Raw genomic sequence first — 12,243 nt, 5'->3', positions numbered from 1 at the left:
TCTTTCAAGTATTACAACCATTACTAAGATTTAATAAGAAAAGAGACATTAAGGTTTCAATATAATTGTAAAACGGAATATAGAATGAGATAATTATTTTGGACTAAAATGACATATATTGTGTGGCTCTCTGATTTTATTTGGTTAGAGACTATCACCAAGTGGGTAACTTCCTTCCTCCTATTTCATATCTTCAGTGAAGTAAGTAACCATCACTTTTCCTACATCATTCTTCCATGTCATTTCTTAATCCCATTGTAAACTATTTTGTCAACAAGAATAGCAAACTCCTATATGCATGGTTGTAAACATTTATTTTTTACTGGAGCATGGTCGTAAACTTAAGCAACTAAAAACAGAGAATTCCAACAATATTTAAGAATGCAGTTCATTATATCTGACCAATAGCAGTTCATTAAGTCCGATTCTAGAGAACAAAGGTCACGACTCTTGCAGAAGGATTTCATAAAGGTCAATATTAACATAAAAAATGAATTGCTAAGTGAAAACGATCACTGAAATATTAAAGTATAGCCCAACGGACTTCATTTTATCATCCAAAGCATCAATATAACCATCTCTGTCTCCAAGTGAACCACTTTGATTCCAGCCGTAGAAACCTTTAACATGTCGGTCAGATATATTCAAGGGATTACACGGTTTGTGTCGGGCAAAGTTTGTTCACATAAGCTGAAATAAGTGTTACAAACAAACCATAAGTAGTTAATTTACATAAAAATTCCATTAAATGCATCATTATCCGTAATCATTCAAAACCATCACCAACAGAAACAGAGAGAGGTAATTTAAAGGGAAGCATTAAATTTCATCAAATATACCAAATGCGAGATTAAAAGGGATGAGCATGAGAATCAAAGTAGTAATCCTTGAAAGTTTTACCCTCAGAATCATTCTGTCTCCATCAGATTCCGACACCACAAAGAGTGTGTCCCGTGATTTGATGCTCGAACAAATCTGGAATCCCCTCTGTTTCTGTTAGTTTCGCATCAGAAATATTAAACTATGAATTAGGGGATAAGTTGTATAGGGATTTTAAATATCAGATATGCACATGGCACTGTAAGCAGCACAACGGCATGTCCCAAATTTTGGAAATTTTCCCTAGCCTCTCAATTCTCTATTCTTCCATGCACCCTTGCAATAGCCAAATCTTAATTTACACGGTAGGAGAGGGCAGCCAATAAAGCTTGTATTGATATTAAAAGCTATAGATTTATTAAAGATTTTTGCAACATCATTTATTGAATCAGAAGACCAACAATCATTGAACGACAAAAGTTAACAACATTGAACGACAAATTTACAAGCACGTAAAACGTTCAAATACATTATCCAAAGCTGGCCTCCAGAATTTACATGTACTTCTACAATAGTATTGATTCTACTAGCTAATCCATGCTCGTAAACAGCATCAAATTCAAACAATATCTGCAGCCCAAACATCCTCCACAAAACCTTATCAGGTCTCACCATATCAAGACCAGAGCACTGCAGTTGGATTCTGCAGAACAAAAGTCACAACTCTTGCAAAAGGATCTGATACCGCATCACTTCCTGCAGATCAGAAAGCTCATTTCCAGTAAGGACAATATAGTTTGAGAAATACGTCCAACCATAGTCATTTCAACCTGGTATGCACATATATATAAATACATCAACAAATAATACTTACAATATAGTGACAAAAAAGTAGACAGATTTCATTATAATTTTTTTTTTTTGTGTATAACAATAACTCATCCCATTTAGCAAAAAAACATATTTGTTCCTCCCTTATTGGTTAGAAATCATGGAGAGATATCACTATAGTCCTTTCTAGTTCTACCAAATATCTATGTTGTTTTGCCCATGTTTTAGGGGAGATGGAACAGTTTTTAGCACTAGAGAAGTAATCTAAAACACAAGTACTCACCAGGGGCAGGCATGGGTTACATGAATCAAGATACGTTGCGCTGCAGAAGCATCATGCACAATGTTCAATTCGCAACAAAACAGTACAACTGAGCTGTAAAGCATATCATTACCCAATGACCTTTCGGACAAGCCACAGATTCTTTGGTGTGGAATTTCTACACATCTCGTATGACAACGCAAAAAGCCAGACGACTACAGATGGTTTCCTGAGATAGTACAGTCAAAGGAGAATGAATACTGACAAGACATTCTGAAAAGAAAACGTATTACAGAAAACAGGGAACGTGCAGTCAAAATCAGAAAATAAAGGAAATAATAAAGATAAATGGTGAACCAATTTCTCAGAATTTCAAAAGAAATGAAAGAAAAAGGATAAAGAGTAGAATATAAAAGTAAATCAATATTTCAGATAAAGGATTTTCTTTCTATTATGTTATAGCAAAACTAAAACTGTGAGTTATAAAACAAAATTATCTATTTCACCAGTAACATTGCCATCAAAGGTGCACCACTTCCATTTGTTAGATCAAAAACAAAATTTAATGTGAAGAAAGTTTTATTATACCATAAAGCTCCATCACAGATGCCAGGTTCTAACCTCATCAATTAGACAAAATCTACACATTCATACTCCCTAAGATGGTATGATCATGTATATCAAGCAAAACATAGACTATATAGCCTGACTTGTATCCTAAGAAAATGGATTTTCTAGCTTTGGCTTGTTATTTGGTTCTGTGAGCTTGTAAGGTGGATGCATAGCATAAGCTACCAAAAACTTTGAAGACATTTTGGTCAGGTATAGTGCCAAAAAGAATTTGAAAAAGGTGATTGGTGTTTGAGAAGTGGAGTAGTGACTCTGTTAACGAGAAAAACTGCATGAAGAACAACATAGGACTTAGATTTTGGAAATTTTGACTGAAAAAGCAAGGCTCTTCCTCTTCCTACATTAAGAATATGTTGGTGTTTTCTTTCCACTCTCCCATTTTGTTGGCGAATTTCAACACAGGATTTTTTGTGAATGATTTCCTTTGGATGCATAAAAGGCATGAAGCATGAATTCAGGGCCATTGTCAGTTCATATAGTTTTAGGAGTGGTATGGTATTGATTTTCAATCATAACAATGAAGTTTCGAACACGAGAAGAAACCTCAGCTTTGGATTTAAGCAAAACAACCCAGACATATCTACTATGATCATCAACAATAGTAAGAAAATATCTATGACTATAAATAGAAGCAGTAGAAATTGGACTCCAAATATCAAGATGTAAAAGTTCAAAGTTGGCAGAAGAATGAGATGAACTAAGAGAAAAAGGTAACTTCTTATGTTTTGCAAAATGGCAAATATCATACACATCTTTTTTTATCAATAGTAATATCCGGATACAATTTGTTCATATGATACAATCTATGATGAAACAAGTGACCTAGCTTAAAATGCCATAAGGCCATAAAGCTGATATAGGAATAGTATATGGTTTCAAAGTATATAGGACCTTTCACCACACATTTTAAAAGTTGTAGGCTGAAGCGATATAGCTGGAGGCCCAGAGAGATAGATTCCCAAATTATCATCAAACCTGATTGCTATGGCTTCTCCTTTCTGCGGGACACAAGCAGTCAAATAGATGTGATAAGTAACATAAAATATAGTTACACTGCAACAGAGAAGATTTTACATAACATGCCAACAATATGCATTTAGCTCATTGTAAATCTCGTGTGTGCATATAAGCTAGTGGATTTTTTTATCAAGGGTCTTGCTAACAAGTGCCCTAAGGGCATTGTTTAAGGAACCAAAAAAAAAAGAAACTATGTCTTGAAAATACAAGTCAAACACTTTTTAAAGTCATAACCGTACAATTCCAATGCAAAAATTGCTACTTTTAGATGCTTAAACAATGCCCTTAGGGAACTTGTTAGCATTTTCCTTTTATCAATTATGTATTATTAAAGTTAAAAATGCATGTACTAAGTTATATCCATACGTTTATAGGTCAGACTGAAAGCATATGCCTTAATAGATTGAAAGAATAATGAATATGTAATGGAGTCATATGGGGTCATGATAAGTAGTGCTCTTAGGTCATTAGTTAAGGAAACAAAAAATGAAAAAATTGCGTTGAAAACAACATATTTTAGTTTTTAGTTTTTATGCTTTTAAAACTTTGACTACACATTCTTACTAATTTTATTTCCTTAATTAGTGCATCATTTCTTGGAAGTGCCAATCTTGTTGAGATGTCTGAGTCTCACCTTGATGTCTTTCCTTTCTCTTGGCTTGTTAAAAAAAAAATTACTCTATACATAAATTAATCAATGTTTATATAAAGGACAACTCAGCAAACCTGCAATCTTGAGATTAAGAGAACAACAAGAATGTATTTTTAAATTTACTTATGTACCTCTCGTCTTTCTTTACTCTTGTTTCCATATCTTTTGTGATAATGAAGGATTGGTGAATATCACATCCTCCTGTGTTGTTTTACTCCTTCAACATGTGGATTCTCATTTGTGTACTAAATTCTATTTCACGATAACTCCACAAACTAAACTCCTCATCATCAGTAGAATAATCATCCCCCGAATTAGTCAGCTCGTTGATTTCCATTCGTGAACCAAATTCAATTTCCCGATAACTCCCCAAACCAAGCTCCTCATTGTTAGTAGAATAATCATCCTCCGAATTATACACCTCGTGTACTCCCATTCGTGCACCAAATTCGATTTCCAGATAACTCCACGAACTAATCTCCTCATCTACATGAGATTTCTCCATTTCAGGCATAAGATTCGTTTGAATATGTGATAATGAAGTATTGTTATATTCTCCATAAGGATTGTTGAATATCACATTCTCATCCATGTTGCTTTTCTCCTTCCACACGTGGATTCCCATTTGTGCGCTGCTCAAAAATTCCTCATCCTCACCATCACTAAGAATCTCACAATCCATCATAAACTTAAGCTCCACATGGATCCAATCATTTTTTGAAAGTGCTTTCTCCATTTCAGGCACGAAATTTGACCATTTAATCTGTTCTTCCAATTTCAGATCAAACAAACATGTATGTTCCGAGTTTGCAGTGCTAAAGGGTTTATTTAGCCCAATTTCATTAGAAAGACTACAATCATAGCCATTAACAAAATAATTGACTTTACCCCAACTGTCATTCGGAAAAAGAATAATAAAAGTAATAGCAGGTGTCTTTTTACGAAACCAGAAAGAAATTGTGTGTCCTCTGATTTTGTGCTCAAACCAATCTGGAATCCCCTCTGTTCTGGTTCGGAAACAAATCTCCGGGCGTCTAACCTCGTGTAGTTGCTGTTAGTTTAAACCAGAAATTATAATATTACACTATGTCTTAAATATGAAAAAATAATAAATCAAATAATAAATCAAGAAAGAACAACAAACCTGACCCAATAACATTCTTCTACTTGAGGAATTCAATGATTTGCATTCTATTGCAGAAAGCCTTTCAAGATTTGGTGGAATCCCTCTTATTTCCTCAAGAGAGTTGCAGTATTCCAAATTAAGGGTCCTAAGATGGTGACATTCACTATTGCACTCGGGAAGAACTTTGAAATAATTGTTCCAGGACAAGTCTAGATATTTCACATTAACAAACCACTTGAGAAGTATTGGAAGACATTCATCTGAGAGGGTGTTATTATTGAGATTAAGATGTTTCACACTTGATAACACTATACAATTCATTTTATCATCATCTTCACGGAACCTGAACATTTTTTTTTTGAATTTTTTGAAGAAGTTGGGAACCTGAGCATTCTACTATTAGTTATTTCTAAGTCACAAAGTTCACTGAGATTTTGAAATGAAAATGGCAATTCTTCTATGGAAGTTCTGTACAGCAAAATCCTTTTCATATTTGTCATCTTGCATAATAATTCTGGAAAACTCTTGAGACCGCAACACTTAGAGAGTTTCAATTCCTTAAGAGAGGGCAGCCGTAAGGGTGGAAAACTTTTGAGCTTGTTGCATTTCCTTACATTTATGACTTCAAGTTTACTTAGGCCCCCAATTGAATTGTGAATTGTAATTAAATTATTACACTTTTTAATCGAGAACTTTTCTAAATTTGAAAGACCTGAGACATCAGGTATATGGGTTAAATATTGAAAATGGTTCAATATCAAGACTTTCATATAGTTGAATTTCTGCATACCAAAAAAAAATTAAAAAATTATAACCTAACAGTGAATTTATAAATATACACAATTGGAAAGTGAACTTATTTCACTTACCTGGCTAAATATACTAGATGATAGAGACTGCAAAAGATATCTTTCCCATATCAATACTTTCAAAGTACTTGGAAGATACTCCAGACTTTCGGAGAATTTACCATTTCTTATGATAAGTGTTTTGATACTTGTCATCTTCTTAAAGGCCTTTCCATTGTTTCTTGTGAGTTCCATGGAGGGACAATCCAGAAATATCATTTCAATTTTACTAGTTCCCTTTAAAAAAAAAAACACGAATCAACCACAATACATATAAAATATAGAGAAAATGTGCACGTAATTAAGTGTAAAGAAAACTAGTGTGAGTTAGTCATATGTAAGTCCAAAAATAAAAAAGTCATGGATGAAGCTAAAATAACAAATGGTTCATAGATATAAATCTTACTTTGTTGTTCTATAAAACATCAAATACATCATCGTGATACCACAACCTACTGCGTTCTCCAATCTTTTTAATTGATTCATGTCGGACCAATTCTTTACCCATGTCCTCTATCAAGTCATGTAATGTCACAACATCATATTACCCGAGACAAACATTTGTTATCATCTCATGAGAGATTTATCAACCAGTACTCCAAGGTGGATTTTTACGCAATAACCATAATGACCTTGAAGTATCTCTTTGACATATGGCAATTCACACCCTTTAAAGAAACAAGCAATATCCAAAAAGACACTCTGTTGTTCTTCGTCCAAAGTGTCAAAGCTTACTTTTAGTATTTTTTGGATATCTTCATGTGGAATTCTTTTATACTTATCTAATGTAGACTCACAATCTTTTATACTCTTTCCAAACAAGTTGGAACCCAATACTTCTAAAGCTAATGGAAGACCAGAAGCATATTTAACTGCAAGGTTTAAAATGTAATCATAGCTTGAATCAATTTTTTTACTTTTAAAAGCCTTTGTTTTTAACAATTCAAGAGCTTGTTCCTTATTTAAACCATATGCTTCATATATTTTTGTAATCCCATGAGATGATAACAAATGTTTGTCTCGGGTGGTAATGATGACTCTGCTGCCACGACCAAGCCAACCAGGCTCTCCGACCAAAACCTGCAATTGCTTTAGTTTGTCAATGTCATCAAGAATCAATAGAACTTTCTTTTGACATAGTCTTTGCTTTATGATTGGAATTCCTTCATTAACATGTCCAAATTTAGTTTCAAATCTGATTGATTTAGAGAGAAGCTGCTCTTGAAGATACTCTAAGCCATGTTGAACTGAATTTTCTCTCACATTGTGAAGAAAACACTTACATTCAAATTGATCAGAAATCAAATTATAAACTGCTTGAGCAAGAGTTGTCTTACCCAGTCCACCAGTTCCAAGGATTCCAATTATGCACACTCCATCATTAGATCCCAAGTCTAGAAGTGAATTCACTTCTGATATTCTAGATTCGAGTCCAACAAGGTAATCAGCAACATATAAAGGAACATGGTTAATCTTGTTGGAGACGTCTGTAACTATTTTTTCAATAAAATCACGTTCATATTCGTTTCTGTCCAATCATAAATATTTAAATACATGCGTCAGAATAACAATCATATATATGTCTTGTTATATAATAGGGTTCCACTTCCCTATTATATATGTCGCGTCAGAATAACAATCATATATATGTCTTGTTATATAATAGGGTTCCACTTCCCTATTATATATGTCATATGCAATATGCATGGTGCCATGAAATTAGTGGGGGCACAAGCCCACATGGAGCTATATGTGGCTCCGCCACTGGTTCCCTATTATATATGTCATGATATTATCTATAATTTTTTTGGTGGCGGCCGGGGTTCGAACCCTTGCATATTTTATGCATTGTCCTTAACAACTGAGCTAAGCTCACGGGGACATGATATTATCTATAATAATAGTATATAACAATGGTAAGAATATACTATAATATCGAATGTTCATATAAAATCACGTTCATATTCATTTATGTCCAATCATAAATATTTGTATGCATGCATCAGAATAACAATCACCTATGTCTTGATATAAATATGTTCCCAACAAAATCACGAGTTATCAAATTTAATCCGTTAAAATTTTATTGGTAATTTTAGTCCTCTATAATATTGTACTTAATACAAATAGTCTCTATTTTAAAACATTTTGCAAAAATGGTGCCTTTTAATTTGAGAGATGAAAAGCATTCAAAAATAGCCTTTAGATTAAAATGAAACGTATAGATCTAATTAACAAGAATATTCCTTCAATATTTCACTCACGCGCTTCTGACGACGCCTTTGATGCTTTTCTTTCTGGTCTCGCCAATCTACTTTATGGAAAGTGGAAACTACTAACAAGAGTTCTCTTAGACTTTGTTTGCGAATTTGAAGAGGAATAAAATGAAGGGTTTTGGAAAAAAGAAATAAACAAGTGTAAGAAATAAGTGAGAAAGGAGGACTTTGGGGGTTCATTATATTTTTCTTCATAATACAAAATTGTTGTGAATTTGATAACTACAAATCTCACATCAATGAATCTAGATTCATTGGGCAAGTATCAATGGCAACCAATAAACAGAATTAGCAACAACAATCTAGCTAGAAACCAAGTGTATAACAAAACCACGATTGAACCAAAAAAGAAACAAGGTAAAGAGAGTAGAGAAAAGAGAATAACTCACCAATAAATGTTTACCCAGTTCGGTCCAACAATAACCAATTTTGGGGGAGAGCTTGATTTTTCCAATCCATTATAAATGAGTTATTTACATACAGATATAAAAGGGTACAAGAAATTATTTTCAACAAGCTCTCCATGAACAAACATAATTTCTACCATTTTCCCAATCTTCTCCCATGAACAAGAGACTCGATGATTTCACTCACCCAAAGTGTTTCCCAATTGTTTCCTAACTCTAGAGTCTAACCCCGAAAAGAGAACCAACCCTTAGCCTTTAATTTCCTACGAATCTTCTCTTTTGATTTCCCAAGACTCACCCAAGTTTCTCATAAAGACTCTCCTTTAATGTATTTTTCAACCTCATTAATCTCTCCCCAAAAGTCACCAACCCTCTCCTCAGAGCCCCCTCTTTTGGTTCTTTAAGATTCATATATTGAAGCTTTGAACCTCACCCAAATACCCTAAACTTTTAGTATCTAAATACCCTAAAAGTTTCCTCGTTTGGTTTCCATGAGCACCAAGCTTACTCAACAAATGAACCAAAGGATGCTTATATAGTGATCAAATCCACGCAAATCATGTCATGATTTGCCTAAATAGCACGTATATTAAGCTTGTACAATGCACCCTTATCCCAAAATTGTGTCACGATTTCCAAATCGTTCAATTAACTTCCTCTAGGTTCTGCCGAAAAATCATGTCACGATTTCACACAAACACAACTCCAAATTTTGAGTCATTACCAACAAAAAACTTTCTCATTTGGAGATCTAAAAAATTGTATTGAAGTAGAGTTTGAAGGATTTATGAATTCTTCAAATTTAATCTATGTCGTTAGAGTATTCTTGAAATTAAAAATATTAACCATAAACATTAATTCATCATTATTAAAAAAAAAAAAAACTTTTTTAAAAAAAAAACTAATTTTTTCTATATTTCCATCCACCAAAATTCTCAATTCCCCTTGCCTTCAAATCCCAAACAAAAGGCTAACAAGTTTATCCTTCACCATAAAATGTGTTGAGGTTATTCACAATTATGACGGCAGCTTTAGTTCTTTAATTCAACTTTCTCTAGAATTCATCGGATACTCATACAACTCCTATACACTTTTGGTTCACAAGTTTATCAAATATTCAAGAGTTCCAGTTTTGTTTTGTTTTTTTTTTTTTTTTTTTTGTGAGGAAAAACAGCCCAAGAGAACCATAACCACCATGTTTTTGGATTTTGTTAACGTTGGTCCCTTGTTTACTATTGATAAGAATAAAACAATACAGATTAAAATTGTAAGGTCAGTTCGAAAAATCACAAACTATTAACAAGATTTTTTAACAGAAGCTACCAAACAAATTTTTAATGGATGATTATTGAATAAACTCAAATTCAATAAAGATATGATCTATAATTTTTATTTTAATCTAAGAACTATTATTGAATGCTTTCATCTTTCACATTTAAATCTCTCTCACTTGAATGTTAAAATACACCTTCATAAAATATAGTGGATGTATCGCAGAATTTCACATGTATATTGTGTGCGTGGTAAAACAAGATTTAAATCAAGATGGTTACCCTTGATTGAAATGGTGGCCAGATAAGTTTGCAGCTTGGTTAAGAGCTATCCTCCATTTCTGCAACCGCTCCATGTTAACCTTGTTATTTTGGAACCTTTCTTCAAACTCAGCAAATGCCTCACCATACCTGTTAGTGTGATGTCGTACGTGAGAAGGTTCCACATCATAGAAAACTGGCAAAACAAGGCCACCTTTTGCCTTGAAGCAGTGATTGATGTGGACAAGTTCGTCTAAGCAAAATGAAGAAGAAGCATAGTCTTTAGAGAAGACAACAATGGCAATTCTTGAGTTTTCAATGCTCTTGAGTAGCGAAGGTATGATTTCATCACCTCTCTGAAGCTCCTTGTCATCAATGAAGGTGTGGATTCCCTTTTCAATAAGAGCTTTATAGAGATTACCAGTGAAACCGAATCGAGTGTCGGTACCCCTAAAACTAATGAACACGTCGTAGATGAAATCATTAGAAAGGGAGGAGGACGAGGAGGAAGAAGGTAATTGCAAAGCCATGGGAATAAGTGGTAGGAAGAGTAGTTTGGTTTGCAGTGTTGTGTTACTATCTGATCTATAAAAAATCAAGAACATAAATGAATTTTACGATTATAAGTGTCCATTTAACAATTGTCACGAAACTTCCTAGTTGCTAGTAGGACAGGACCATGTGACTTCTTGGTAATATCATTGAGATTGCTCCTATTCATTTTTGGACAAAAACAAGAGTCCATTTAACACTTTGGGTGGTGATAGAAACGGTGGACCACCTCTTTCTTATCAATCCTCCTTCCTTTGAAGCTTCCATTTAATTTATAATATATTTATTGATTTTGTATTATTTGGTTTAAATATTATTATGGAGATAGATTGATGCTTTAAAGCATATATTTAAAAGTAAATATTACATGTCTTTTAAATTGGAAAGAATAATATAAGTAGCCCATCTAGTTGAATAGAAGTAAAACCTAAGCATTAGCTAGTTAATTAAAGTTATAATTGATTGATACTTTTGGTGTGAATATGCAAGTCACATCAAGGAATTCAAAGTATCGGGGTTAGTTAGTATATCTTTTTGCATTTGGTTGATATAACTGATGGGGGGTGAATCTAACCTAAAATTTAGAGTGTCACACACACACTTTGAAATTTATGCACATTCTTCATCATGTTCATTTTCATTATCTTCTTAGTCAAGTTATTATAGTAAATTCCCAATACAAGTTCTATCATGATTGGTCTCTTGTTTAAAATTTGGAAGCCCCTCTAGATGTGAAGAAATTTATTTGGTGTGTGTTAAGGGTTATTTTACGAACTAGAATAAAGCTTGTCACAAAAATAGTCTTAACCCTCATAATTGTGTTCAGCGTGGGGATTATGGTGAAAATGCTTGACATATATTTGTTACTTGTCTAATTGCTATATAGATTTGGAGTGGTTTGGGTGTATGGGATTTGATGATTGAGCCATATATTATAATTGTTGATGGTATTGTTGATTTATATTTTAGTGATGCAATCAAATTGCATATGGTAAAGCGTAGTATGTGGTGTCAACAATTTGATTATTTTTCAAAAAATAAAATAATGAGTCATCATATTCTTGTGTTTGACTCTCGAAAAGCGAGAGGCCAAAATCATACAATTGTAAAGTTTAGGGTCAAAAGTACTATTAATTCTAAATATGAAAGTAATTGCATTGAAAATTGTGTAATTAATCTATAAAAAGTTAAAAATGTTTCTTTTTTTAAATAATAACTTCATTTTTTTGGTATCCTTAACAAGTACCCAAAAACACCAAGTAGCATGACCCAAAAATTGTAACCCTTTAAG

The 12,243-nt window shown here is 33.3% G+C and overlaps 1 pseudogene across 1 annotated transcript; it reads right to left on the bottom strand.

The window, feature by feature from the left end:
* Positions 1–1,233: 1,233 nt before the first annotated feature.
* On the bottom strand, positions 1,234–10,997 carry LOC146917353 (TMV resistance protein N-like; annotated as a pseudogene). Its single transcript, XR_015015565.1, has 7 exons — positions 10,422–10,997; positions 6,592–7,713; positions 6,207–6,422; positions 5,356–6,119; positions 4,343–5,262; positions 1,934–3,540; positions 1,234–1,649 (listed from the first exon to the last, which is right to left on the bottom strand). The product of XR_015015565.1 is annotated as a TMV resistance protein N-like (transcript).
* Positions 10,998–12,243: the final 1,246 nt, after the last annotated feature.

The sequence above is a fragment of the Medicago sativa genome, chromosome 6, assembly GCF_051527215.1.
Source record: "Medicago sativa cultivar Bolivia chromosome 6, Bolivia_mono, whole genome shotgun sequence".
Taxonomy (NCBI): Eukaryota; Viridiplantae; Streptophyta; class Magnoliopsida; order Fabales; family Fabaceae; genus Medicago; species Medicago sativa.
This window is presented reverse-complemented; position numbering and strand designations above follow the sequence as displayed.